Source organism: Montipora capricornis, chromosome 1 (assembly GCF_036669925.1).
Source record: "Montipora capricornis isolate CH-2021 chromosome 1, ASM3666992v2, whole genome shotgun sequence".
Classification (NCBI taxonomy): Eukaryota; Metazoa; Cnidaria; class Anthozoa; order Scleractinia; family Acroporidae; genus Montipora; species Montipora capricornis.
The window spans coordinates 45665987-45678302 of record NC_090883.1 but is presented as its reverse complement, the minus strand read 5'-3'; the positions used below and the strand labels follow the sequence as shown (position 1 = coordinate 45678302).

General features: G+C 41.0%; 1 protein-coding gene and 6 non-coding genes across 7 annotated transcripts in view; 5 read left to right on the top strand and 2 right to left on the bottom strand.

The window, feature by feature from the left end:
* The window catches only part of LOC138046056 (NLR family CARD domain-containing protein 3-like), a 253105-nt gene that overhangs the window by 181380 nt on the left and 59409 nt on the right, over positions 1-12316 (bottom strand). The window lies entirely within an intron of this gene.
* Positions 5504-5575, top strand: Trnad-guc (transfer RNA aspartic acid (anticodon GUC)). The gene has a single exon. It is a non-coding gene; the product is annotated as a tRNA-Asp (tRNA).
* Trnai-gau (transfer RNA isoleucine (anticodon GAU)) lies at positions 6336-6408 on the top strand. The gene has a single exon. It is a non-coding gene; the product is annotated as a tRNA-Ile (tRNA).
* Trnai-gau (transfer RNA isoleucine (anticodon GAU)) lies at positions 8929-9001 on the top strand. Its single transcript has one exon. It is a non-coding gene; the product is annotated as a tRNA-Ile (tRNA).
* Trnap-agg (transfer RNA proline (anticodon AGG)) lies at positions 9083-9154 on the top strand. The gene has a single exon. It is a non-coding gene; the product is annotated as a tRNA-Pro (tRNA).
* Trnaa-agc (transfer RNA alanine (anticodon AGC)) lies at positions 9895-9967 on the bottom strand. Its single transcript has one exon. It is a non-coding gene; the product is annotated as a tRNA-Ala (tRNA).
* On the top strand, positions 10663-10734 carry Trnad-guc (transfer RNA aspartic acid (anticodon GUC)). The gene has a single exon. It is a non-coding gene; the product is annotated as a tRNA-Asp (tRNA).

Below are 12316 nucleotides of genomic sequence, written 5' to 3'. Positions count from 1 at the left end.
GGAAGCAAAACACCGGTCAAAGAACGCTTTAAGTTTGTACACGAGGCATTGGTGGCTTCGCAGTAAGATGAAATGTTTTTACGGACGTTTTAATTCTGGAGCAGGACTTGTACGTGTACGAAAATCCAAAAAAGTATCTCAATACAACGTTGTGAGCATTTGTAAGTTTATTACACTTTCGTACTCACTTTATTTAACTGTCATTGAAATCAGATTGAACATCAAAGAGAAAAACTCAGCTGCTCTTAAGTACAGAGTGAAAAACTCTTTGTGGCCTCATATTACTAAGCTTATTCAAGCAAGATGATCGAGTCACATACTCCAACTTGCTATGTGAACATGAAGTAATGAACTCTATATAAGCTTATTTTAATTAGTCTGACTGAAATTAAATTATCGATTGAATGAATGATTTCCTTAATTCACAGGCATCGCTTTTTATTAAGTCTTATTAACAGAAGTTATTAAATTGAGTCTTAAGCTAATTATACACATGCAGTATACAGTTTTAAATGACTTAAAAATATACTCGGATGATCACGCGACCTAAAAACAGCACTACACACCCTTGTAATTGACCCTTTTTGAATCTACAGGTATGAAAATTTATATGATTATTAGGCTTTGGATTCAATTAAAAACTTAGGGGCAAAGAGAATCTAATTTTTGCAAAAACTTACGTTGTATAGGTGATATTCTATAACCTATTTCTGGCTGATACTGTAATCTGAATGTATATAGGAAAATGTATAAATAATTAGAAAAAATCTGGAAACCGATTTTCAATTCCTTGCTGAACCACATTTTCACTCAGTTCCTTAATCAAATGAAATTATTGCCTGATAACCCAAGGCTATATTGTTGTTAATTTTTAAGTTGGGCTAGTGGATGTTCTTTATGCCCATAAATTTTAAGTAACCTTTTAGGTGGTGGGGGCTAAATACTTATGTTTTTTTCAAACTACTGAATTACTATAAGAAAACAAACAATTTTTTCAATTGTTAATTTATTATTTATTGTTTACAAAACTCATTTCCTTGCACTAAGTTTTTGCATGAATTGTTAGGCTTTGATTTACCATTGTCTAACCTTGAACACCAATTAATTCCAGTAAACTATGTTTGCCAAAATGACCTGTTGCATTGTTCTCTTTATCAAATGACATCTACAGAATAATACTGAGAATGAATTTATTGAAAGATGTGTTGTTGAATTTTAATTTTCACCAGACTAAGTGTAAAATGGAAGAAAATACTGTTTATATGCATATGAAATTACATAGTTATTCTACGTCTTAATTCTTAAGTGTATTGGTTGGAAGGGGGGGGGGGGGGAGGGCACAATGATGCATTGTAAAACTAAAACCAGAGTAAGAACTCTGGTCAATCCCAATGAGCACAGACCATCAAATAAAGCAATCAAATAAACTTGTATATATGTAGGTGATGCAAAGTGCGAGAAAGGGATTAGTGACAACCTTTTAAGACTGGTACTGGTTAAAATGCTTTTGATTGGTTGAAAAGATGGCAGAAGGTTTCTTTAAACTGATCATGTAATAATGCGTAATCATTTAAACACTCAAATAAATGCTCCTATGTTGCATTTACTTAATTATACTACATTCTTTAATGTCTGATGTGGAGGCATGGTGGCCTCATGGTCAATATGCTTGAATCCGGATCAAGGGTTTGAGCCTTGACCAGAGACATTGTGTTATGTTCTTGGTCAAGACAATTTCCTCTCACAGTGGCTCTCTCGACAGCCAGTTCGACAGCCACCCTCCCCACAGTACTGTTGCTCCAATTGTAGTAATTGTACTGCTGCTGAAAGGGAAGATGGACTTTTAAAGAGTATTCAGGGAGCGCCTCCAACCAACAAAGTAAGAACAGTTTCCACCCTACAAAGACTTGAAATAAAGGAGACCCTTAAACAATACCAGTTACACCTTGGAGGAAGCCGCAGGAGATTTGGCAGTATTGACTCTACTATGGGGTTTACCCTAAAACTTATAGATGCCATAGTGTTGGAATGTGACTGCTTGACCTCAGCTCAGCACATCTTTTCCACCTTCCCCATATGAGAGAAGAAGCATGCTGAAGTCATTATGCAAGTAATAAATGATGTGTGCGAGGACTACTAAACAATTTTTCACTTCCTCAACTGGTTGTACATTAGATTATTGCTCACATGACAGTGTAACACACTTACAAACACTACATTAATTTTTGTAACAACCAGTTCAAGTTGCTTTATCATTGAACTTGAATTGCTTGCCATAAAAAATAGTGTTTGCAAGTGCATTCAGTGGCAGATTCAGACCTTGAGCTAAAGGGGGGTGGGGGTGGTTTTGTGTTTGTTTTGCCTGCCCAGCCGGCTTTTCTTCCATCTGCGTTCTTTTCTTTTTTTACCCAAAATAGGGGTTGGGGCAGGCTTCCTGGACCCCTCACTGGTATTGCATTCCATTGATCACTGAACAATAGTTCTGTAAAACAGACATATAATTGTTTAATGTTCCTCTAACACACATTTTGAGGCGCCATGCACCTCTCGTAAGGTTTAACAGGATTGGCCAAGAAAACAATAAAATGAACAACAGAAACAATGGCCTATTTCTGAAAACAATAGAGGTGGATGAGTCCGGGAGCAAATAAAATTAGAGGTTCCGAAGAGGTGGGTGACTACTGCACATTTGTACACTGTGTGGGTGAGGAATTTCCAATTTGCAACTTGTTGCATGTTGCTGGTCGATAATAATCACTGCTGTGACCAAAGAAACAATCTAATTTGGAAACAGTAATGGTAGGAAAACCTTTCTAACTACTACCCCAGACCCCATCCAGTTATCTGTAAAAAGCTTTGAAGAATATAAAAGGTTTCAAATAAGTAGTATAAAGTTCACCAACACAAGTAGACAAAAACAGTGCAAATTCTTTCAATATGCCTTTATTATGCCAACATTGATTGAAGACAAGGTTGGGAATGCTTGATTAATACAAATGTTTTCAATGTGATACATTATATATGATACATTATATAGTTTTCACTGCCTAGATCAAAGAATACTACTTTGGAATATGTAATTTTTATATAATTATCTTCTCTTAGTAACTAATACTCTGTTGAAATGTTTTCACCTATAAACCTTACTTTTGAGGTTGCCTTGGAATACACTAAAAGATATACAGCAGCTTTCATAAATGTTGTATTGACCGCTTTCAGTGCTAAGATGCTTCATCAAGATGCAATTTATCTACAGTAAACAATTGTTCTCTTGTGCACTACTTAAACAAGAATTGAAATAAGGCCCCCACTTATAGAAAAACTAACACAGTAAGGAATGTAAGTGTTTAGACACAATAAACTAGAATTTTTAGTCGCCAAGAAACAAATGTTAGTCACATTGTACATTGTTAGTTCATTGGCGACCATATCGGTCACAATTTTGAGCCTTGGGATGGTTACTAGAATACTATCCCTGGGTTAAGCCTGCATGCAGCCTTGTAAAAGTCAAGGGCTAAATTGGCCCTTTCTCCATTTCTCGGGGGGCCTTCTCTAAATGCAATGCAGGATTCCCACAATGGTGCGGTCTGGCGGAAACACTGAGTTCAATACAGTAAACGTATTTTACATTTGAATCTCAAACATAGCACTGGCAGTAAGTTTGATACTAATAACATTTCTGCAAGAAGTCATGTGCATTGTATCAAATAATATGTATTTAATACAGGTCTGTAGGCTGGCTCTAAAACTACTTTAACACCATCCAGACAGCAAATACAGTCTTTTGACAACATAAATACCATATGCTAAAATCTAAGAATATTCACAAGAATATTTTCAACGTAAACTCGGCAGAAAATAAAAATATTCAATTCAGCCTCGGCCACCAAAACAATATAATTATTAGAAAAAATAGTGCATTTGAAAAGATTTGAAATAAGCCTAAACCTAATACAGGCAGAAGGCCTACATTTAAGGAAGACGTGTCCAAGAAAATAGAAGCGATTTTCCGTATATTAGAGCAGTGCTCTGTAACGAGCAAAAGCTCCTTTTTAGATTTGAAATTCGAACATAAAAAACGCTTCAAACTCTTCTTTGTTTCCGTACGCGGAAAAACTAATTGCACATACATGAATACAGAACAACAAAAAGCGCACATAAGACCACATGTAATGAGCTGCAGCTCGCTGGCTGTCTAAGGTACATGCTCGTTATGTATATTTTCCCGCGCTTATTTCTATTTCTATGGTAAAGGTTACATCTTTTAAATTAAAATATAACGGAAAAGATTCACCTTTCGAATCGTTAATAACAGTCTGATTCAACATCGCTTGAACTGAACTGCAATTCAACCTCCTAAAGCCCTTTCTTTTTCGTGTAAACACTCGCTACGTCCGCCATATTTCTTTAGAATGTATTTAAACCAATCAGCGTGTTCGTATGAATGGGCTAATCAACAAAGGTGTTAGTTCAGCGTTGGCCAGGGTCTTCTCCAGACGAGCCGCAATCTCGTACCCAGAGTCCTCGGGCTTTTTGGCCAGCGGGTGAGCGCCCGGAGAGACTCTGGGATAATCGATTTGAACTGTATTTTTGATTGGCCGATTGCGTAGCAATGGCAGTCCGACAGGAAGTCGGTAAGTAATTCGGAAGCCCCAGAATTTGGAGGGTCATTCAAAATCTAAAACTAGTTTCAGTGCTGTTTGATTTCTTCTTCCTCAGAAATATATAAATCACAAAAATAATAAAACGACGAGGTTTGAACTATGTCTTATACCGCACGGGAATTTTCTCACGCTGCTAAAAAGTGATTACTGTTGCTGTTGCAAAAGTACCGTGGGAAACATTACATCAGTCTCTTTGAGGCGAAATCCGTGGAATAAGGTCTTGTCGAAGCCATTCACAATTACGGAAACATCAAATTGTAGAAGAAGAGCACATTTGTGCCGTTTCCACAAAAAATTTATCGATCGTGTTGCTTGCACGATGGCATTCTCATTGCATTCTGAACGATGGAATGTACGCTGAAACACCAAAAATACACTCACCGAAAGTGTCAGAGGTTTCATCTTCATTTGCTCTTACAGCAAGCGAATGATCATTTCTCCAGTTTCTTTGTGTGTAAGGCTAAAATTCTTGTTCTCGAACACTTTCAACCCGCCACTTCTACTGTTAACGGTTTTCTCTTTTCTGCTTCCGTTTAAACTCAACCATACGTCATAAGACCGGAACCCACGTTTTCTGGGAAAATGGAGTCGATTATCCCAGAGTCTCTCCGGGCGCTCACCCGCTGGCCAAAAAGCCCGAGGACTCTGGGTACGAGATTGGACGGGCCGCCATTTTGAAAATCGCAGAGGAGAAGGCCCTGGGGACGAGGTTGCATTGCCATCCAGTGTGCCAAACATGGCGGTTCCGTGGTTCCATCATGAGTATTCTTCGGCGCAAGTTCGCGATTCGTGTGTCAAACTTAACACGCCCTTCAAGCCTTGGCTAAACACCGTGTTTTTCCTCGGTAGTATAGTGGATAGTATCCCCGCCTGTCACGCGGGAGACCGGGGTTCGATTCCCCGCCGGGGAGAGAGGATGATTTTGTCTTATGCGACCAGTGGCTGCCTTCAAAGCAAAGGATCTGAAACGTGCAAGGCTGCTTTCTCAAACATTACGAAGACAGAGAAAATGACCTGGTGAGGAAGTTAGCCAAAGCTACAGCATATCCAGCATATCCAGTCTCCACACAAACCACTGGATAACAATCCACCATTATCTGGCAATAGACCTTACAATAGGCCATTTCCGAGTTCATATCCGCCTCCTCCATGCATATCAAGCATATCCAGTCTCCACACAACCCACTGGATAACAATCCACCATTATCTGGCAATAGACCTTACAATAGGCCATTTTTGAGTTCATATCCGCCTCCTCTTTAAAGCGAGTCTAAGTGCAAAATTTTTTGTGATTTCAATTTGTTCCACTTTACATATGAATGAAAACTAATTTTTATAAGAAAAACTTCGCACTTAGACTCTCTTTAAAGAGGAGGCAGACATAAACTCGGAAATGGCCTATACCCACAGTTACGTCACCTATTGTCATTGATGTGCCACCAAGAGATCATCTATTGCCAGTCGACACAACGGTTCTTTGTTTCAGGACTTGGCAATATTTAAAAATCAAAAGAATTCTTTATAAACAGTTAATATCTCTGTACGTGAAATTTATCAAACCAATGATTTGTATCGACCACGGAAGATTTAGTCAAAACTTACAGGAAAGTTACCTTGTATTGTGTTGGACGCGTTTTGAAATCACAACCACACCATTTGTTGATTCCACCTGGTCCATTAGCTCAGTTGGCAGAGCGTGGTGCTGATAACGCCAAGGTCGTGAGTTCGAGCCTCACATGGACCAAAGCACTCGGTTATTTCTTTTCTTTCTCATGGCGTGTGACAGTAAATTGCGTCCCTGTCCATCCACTACAGAAGTGTTTTCGGCCTGTTGGTCTGTGGCATGATTCTCGCTTAGGGTGCGAGAGGTCCCGGGTTCAACTCCCGGACAGGCCCTCGCAAGCTAGATTTTACCAATCACGCCTAGCTGGCAGTATTCGGATCTTTCACTCTTTGCAAAATGGCCTTCAGCCAACTCGTTGAATGTGTTTGCCATAAGAAGCTGACAATTCCAACTGTGGGTATATATGATATTGGCAGAGACCCATCGTTGGTATACCCAAAACTTTGATCTCCTTCTGTTTAAACACTTCTTCTCGACGACGAAGAAAGGCTCACAAGTTTTTACTTCTCACTTCCAAGCACTTTCTTACACCTGTGCTTGAAGGATAGACGCACGAAACACTGACCCTGCAAGAAATTGCATGCCCTATTTTCGGCAAAAATTAATGAAGGTCTTACGCATATTTTTCAAGAAGATCTTCTGCCAGTCTTGTTCAGTTCCTCCGTCATTCAGCCTTCAAAAAAACCTCAATTTGGCTGCAAGTCAAGAATGTGCACAGAATTCCCTCACCACTTCCATCTATTGGGACTCAAACTAGGCAAGTGATTTTTAGCTCCAAGACGCCAAAGCCCGTTCAGTTACTTCAAAAACAAATGTCATGACACGGAAAACAGGTGGTTTGTCACCGTGCCACACGGGAAGATGTGTCAGAAACTAATACTTAGGCGCCAATTGGACTTGAGGCCATGACTTCCTTTTCACAAAACAAGCGCTCTGACAAACTATGTTATTCACGAGACCAGCATGGTTGTGCCAAGCGCAAGAAAAAGGCAGCTTGAGATTGTTTGAGCTCGGAACATTGGCCAAATTTGATCGCACGTGGAGAATCCGGGCATTGATCCCGGTACTTCCCGCATGCTAAGCGGGCGCTCTACCATTTGAGCTAATTCCCCATTACAACGTCTCTTAGTTAAAGGATCGTTAAAGATCGCAATGACACGTCTGCTAGAAATTCATGCGCGTCGTTTCAACGTTTCAATTTTGATTCCGGCAGAGAAGAAACGCTACTAGAAGGAACAAAGAATTAAAAGCACACTTTCTTACACCTGGGCTTGAAGGATAGCCGCACGAAACACTGACCCTGCAAGAAATTGCATGCCCTATTTTCGGCAAAAATTATTGAAGGTCTTAAGCATATTTTTCAAGAAGATCTCTTACAGGTCTTGTTCAGTTCCTTCGTCATTCAGCCTTCAGAAAAACGTCAATTTGGCTCCAAGTGAAGAATGTGCACAGAATTCCCTCACCACTTCCATCTATTGGGACTCAAACTAGGCAAGTGATAGTTTTTTTTCCAAGACGCCGAAGCCCATTCAGTTACTTCAAGGAGGTTCAAGTTTCAAGGAATCCAACGTTTCAATTTTGATTCCGGCAGAGAAGAAACGCTACTAGAAGGAACAAAGATTCAAAAAAAGCACTTAGCTTGCGTAAATTAAGTGCAGAAATGACCGACTCCATCCCTCACACATTGCCATCCAGTGTGCCAAACATGGCGGTTCCGTGGTTCCATCATGAGTATTCTTCGGCGCAAGTTCGCGATTCGTGTGTCAAACTTAACACGCCCTTCAAGCCTTGGCTAAACACCGTGTTTTTCCTCGGTAGTATAATGGATAGTATCCCCGCCTGTCACGCGGGAGACCGGGCTTCGATTCCTCGCCGGGGAGAGAGGGTGATTTTGTCTTATGCGACCAGTGGCTGCCTTCAAAGCAAAGGATCTGAAACGTGCAAGGCTGCTTTCTCAAACATTACGAAGACAGAGAAAATGACCTGGTGAGGAAGTTAGCCAAAGCCACAGCATATCCAGCATATCCAGTCTCCACACAAACCACTGGATAACAATCCACCATTATCTGGCAATAGACCTTACAATAGGCCATTTCCGAGTTCATATCCGCCTCCTCCATGCATATCAAGCATATCCAGTCTCCAGACAACCCACTGGATAACAATCCACCATTATCTGGCAATAGACCTTACAATAGGCCATTTCCGAGTTCATATCCGCCTCCTCTTTAAAGCGAGTCTAAGTGCAAAATTTTTTGTGATTTCAATTTGTTCCACTTTACATATGAATGAAAACTAATTTTTATAAGAAAAACTTCGCACTTAGACTCTCTTTAAAGAGGAGGCAGACATAAACTCGGAAATGGCCTATACCCACAGTTACGTCACCTATTGTCATTGATGTGCCACCAAGAGATCATCTATTGCCAGTCGACACAACGGTTCTTTGTTTCACGGCTTGGCAATATTTAAAAATCAAAAGAATTCTTTATAAACAGTTAATATCTCTATACGTGAAATTTATCAAACCAATGATTTGTATCGACCACGGAAGATTTAGTCAAAACTTACAGGAAAGTTACCTTGTATTGTGTTGGACGCGTTTTGAAATCACAACCACACCATTTGTTGATTCCACCTGGTCCATTAGCTCAGTTGGCAGAGCGTGGTGCTGATAACGCCAAGGTCGTGAGTTCGAGCCTCACATGGACCAAAGCACTCGGTTATTTCTTTTCTTTCTCATGGCGTGTGACAGTAAATTGCGTTCCTGTCCATCCACTACAGAAGTGTTTTCGGCCTGTTGGTCTAGTGGCATGATTCTCGCTTAGGGTGCTAGAGGTCCTGGGTTCAACTCCCGGACAGGCCCTCGCATGCTAGATTTTACCAATCACGCCTAGCTGGCAGTATTCGGATCTTTCACTCTTTGCAAAATGGCCTTCAGCCAACTCGTTGAATGTGTTTGCCATAAGAAGCTGACAATTCCAACTGTGGGTATATATGATATTGGCAGAGACCCATCGTTGGTTTACCCAAAACTTTGATCTCCTTCTGTTTAAACACTTCTTCTCGACGACGAAGAAAGGCTCACAAGTTTTTACTTCTCACTTCCAAGCACTTTCTTACACCTGTGCTTGAAGGATAGACGCACGAAACACTGACCCTGCAAGAAATTGCATGCCCTATTTTCGGCAAAAATTAATGAAGGTCTTACGCATATTTTTCAAGAAGATCTTTTGCCAGTCTTGTTCAGTTCCTCCGTCATTCAGCCTTCAAAAAAACGTCAATTTGGCTGCAAGTCAAGAATGTGCACAGAATTCCCTCACCACTTCCATCTATTGGGACTCAAACTAGGCAAGTGATTTTTAGCTCCAAGACGCCGAAGCCCGTTCAGTTACTTCAAAAGCAAATGTCATGACACGGAAAACAGGTGGTTTGCCACCGTGCCACACGGGAAGATGTGTCAGAAACTTAGGCGCCAATTGGACTTGAGGCCATGACTTCCTTTTCACAAAACAAGCGCTCTGACCAACTATGTTGTGCCAAGCGCAAGAAAAAGTCAGCTTGAGATTGTTTGAGCTCGGAACATTGGCCAAATTTGATCGCACGTGGAGAATCCGGGCATTGATCCCGGTACCTCCCGCATGCTAAGCGGGCGCTCTACCATTTGAGCTAATTCCCCATTACAACGTCTCTTAGTTAAAGGATCGTTAAAGATCGCAATGACACGTCTGCTAGTAATTCATGCACGTCCTTTCACGAGTCCAACGTTTCAATTTTGATTCCGGCAGAGAAGAAACGCTACTAGAAGGAACAAAGAATTAAAAGCACACTTTCTTACACCTGGGCTTGAAGGATAGCCGCACGAAACACTGACCCTGCAAGAAATTGCATGCCCTATTTTCGGCAAAAATTAAGTTCAGTTGTTCAGTTCCTCCCGTCATTCACTTTCTTGTTCAGTTCCTCCGTTATTCAGCCTTCACAAAAACGTCAATTTGGCTCCAAGTGAAGAATGTGCACAGAATTCCCTCACCACTTCCATCTATTGGGACTCAAACTAGGCAAGTGATAGTTTTTTTTCCAAGACGCCGAAGCCCATTCAGTTACTTCAAGGAGGTTCAAGTTTCAAGGAATCCAACGTTTCAATTTTGATTCCGGCAGAGAAGAAACGCTACTAGAAGGAACAAAGATTCAAAAAAACACTTAGCTTCCATAAATTAAGTGCAGAAATGACCGACTCCATCCCTCACACATTGCCATCCAGTGTGTCAAACATGGCGGTTCCGTGGTTCCATCATGAGTATTCTTCGGCGCAAGTTCGCGATTCGTGTGTCAAACTTAACACGCCTTTCAAGCCTTGGCTAAACACCGTGTTTTTCCTCGGTAGTATAGTGGATAGTATCCCCGCCTGTCACGCGGGAGACCGGGGTTCGATTCCCCGCCGGGGAGAGCGGATGATTTTGTCTTATGCGACCAGTGGCTGCTTTCAAAGCAAAGGATCTGAGGCAAAGGCAAAGGCTATCCTGTCTCTGTGGTCAAAGCGGGCCATCATCGCGCCCAACAATTTGATCGACAGTCGTCACTACAAACGTCACAGAAAGATAAGAATGACAGAATTCCATTCACCCTTACTTTCCATCCTCATAATCACGCAGTCAAAGGCATCATTCTTAGTAATTTTAAATTACTCCAAAATGATCCCGAGACTGGTAGAATCTTTTCGCAACCTCCACTTATTTCATTCAAACGCGACAAAAACGTAGGCAACTTTTTAGTTAGAAGCGCGCTCAAAACCAACGAGCAACCCGGCACTTTCAAATGCGCGCGCTCACGATGCAAAACTTGTCTTTTCATTGTTAACACTAGCAAGATATCGGGACCTAAGCGATCTGTTAAGATCACCGATCCTTCCACATGTACCTCCGCAAATGTCATTTATTGCATAACCTGTACGTTATGCAATAAATTATACATTGGTGAGACAGGTAGACGACTAGGTGACCGATTCCGCGAACACCTTCGCGATGTTGAGAAGAATGACAAGGATGCATCTAAGCCAGTCGCTCGCCATTTTAATCTGCCTAACCACTCCAAAAAGCACATGGCTATCTGTGGCCTTTCCCTTTATCTAGGTACGACGGAAAGCCGCAAGAATCTGGAACAAAAATTCATCTTTCAAATCGGCACCCTTAATCCTCACGGTATTAACGAACGCTTTTCATTTAACTAATATATTCCTACTTTTCACGTTGCCATGTTACCACCAATAGCGTAGCTCCTACTCTACTATAAAAACTACACGTAACCCATAATCCCTCGATTCGCTCTGACGAAGGGCTAACGCTCGAAACGTCAGCTTTTAGAATCTCTGTACGGTGGTCAATTTACATTATCAACTCCGTTGATAAACCAAATTTTTGTATACTACTTCCCCACCGACGCAGCACCACAGTTTCTTTAGAAACTACCCCTTCAATCATTTGTATTCAACCGCTGCGACCACTAACCTTGTGTTCTAGTATTTTTTAATCCACAGATTTCTAACAGGAGACCCAAGACTACGATGCCAAGCTTGAAGAAACTCACCAAGGAGCTACGCCAGGAAATCGTAAGTTATCTTTTTCCTTTTCCCACACTTAGCAAAAACTTAGCTTTCCGTTTAGCCACTCTCATTTTCGCCAAAACTAGGTTTTGTAGTCACATCAACTTCATCGGCCGTTGCCTCAATTCTAAAGTCATTCCTAAAGGTTTTCGCTCGAACTTTCATGCGTCTACATTCTCTCACTCTAATCAGTATCTTCACCAAATTCGATGTGCGCAAAATTCTTTTTCACGTAATATTATGAGGATCACAATTAGAGCTATGTGCCAAAAACGAATCGCACTTGACAAAAAAATTCTTCATTGCCGCTCCGAACTTTCCAAAATCTGTCCAGCAATTTTAGTACAATCGATTCGCGCTAAAATCCGACAACTTAATTCTGGACTGTTTGACCATTTACACCAAACCAAGACTCTTAAACTTCAACAA